Raw genomic sequence first — 1,580 nt, forward strand, 5'->3', positions numbered from 1 at the left:
TGCGCCTGGGTCTACCCATGATTTTTTGCGCTTGGGATTCTCAAAATATATTCACTTTTCATCCTCAGTAACGATACGATGCAAAAACGACTTTCTTTTGTATCGTTCGAGCAAAATTTCACATGTGTTTTTGCGCCTCTCCATTTGCCTCTCGTTCAACTCATATGGTATCCATCTGCCGACCTTCTGAATCTTTCCCATCTCTCGTAGGCGATTGGAAACAGCTTATTGACTAATGCTCAATTGCTCTGCGAGTTATTTTTGTGTTTGTGAATCGTCTTCGCCCAACAATGCTTGCAATTCTACATTTTCGTACCTTTTTAGCGGTTTTCCGTGTTCCTTGTCTACAACATCAAAATTACCACTTTTGAAACGCCGAAACCATCGTTCACACGTATGTTGCGATGGAGCATGTTCATCATAAGCTTCTCGAAGTAATCGGTATGATTCAGCAGCAGTTTTCTTCAAATGAAAACAAAAAATTAATGCTGTCCGCGAATACTCTTTATTTGGCATATTGAACACAAATTTCGACATATTGAACACAGCAAAACAATAATATGCAAATACTTTTTCAATTTATCACTTATGCGCGTTTGACACTTGTTGATGGCACAATAAAATGGCATATACGTCAAATCTTTATACTACGCACTAGAGTCCCTATAAGAGAGTCACGACATAAGACCGGAAGGACGCCATTGCTGGGGGCCGGCCGGAAACAGCACAAATAACACGTGATACAAATAGACACGTTCGCGCCTGTTTGTACTATTACACCATGAAACAGTTGCTCACACCAATTCACAGATTCACTAACCCATCAAAAGAGCCTACAAATGGAGGCGACCAATCACGAGGCCGTCACCCCTCATGTCGTGACTCTCTTTTAGGGACTACTACACACTAGAGTCCCTATAAGAGAGTCACGATATGAGTGATTGGTCGCCGCCATTTCTAGACGCTTTCGATGTGTTAGTGAATCTGTGAATTGGTGTGTGCAACTGTTTCATGGTGTAATAGTACAAACAGGCGCGAACGCGTCTATTTGTGTCACGTGTTATTTCCGGCCGACCCCCAGCAATGACGTCCTTCCGGTCTTATGTCTTGACTCTCTTATAGAGACTCTACTACACATTGCATCGGTGCACCATCTCTTGTCTCAAATCCGCACTTCATACTTGTACGTCTGGTATCAGAATTGTTAAAAAAACATGTTTTTTTTTATTTTAAACAAAAAACAATGTTTTTTTATTTGGTACAATGTTTTTTGTTTTATTTTGTGTTTTTTTAAGCAACAAAAAAAACATGTTTTAAACAAGAAAAAAATATGTTTTGTTTTGTTTAAAATGTATTTTTTGTTGCTTAAACAAGTAAAAATTATTGTGTGAATATTTGAATCTTTCGTCATTAAGAATAATAAATAACTGAAATTGAAAGAATTAGATATTTTTATTTATTATTATTTTTAATTTATTTTACTATTAAGGGGATGCTGGAGTCTTCTTTTTTATCGATAAAGCAAGCGTTTATGTTCCTTGCGCGGTTCTTCGAATTAATTGCACAGAATAAAAATTCCT

This window comes from Trachymyrmex cornetzi, unplaced genomic scaffold (genome assembly GCF_001594075.2).
Source record: "Trachymyrmex cornetzi isolate Tcor2-1 unplaced genomic scaffold, Tcor1.1 scaffold782, whole genome shotgun sequence".
In the NCBI taxonomy this organism is placed as follows: Eukaryota; Metazoa; Arthropoda; class Insecta; order Hymenoptera; family Formicidae; genus Trachymyrmex; species Trachymyrmex cornetzi.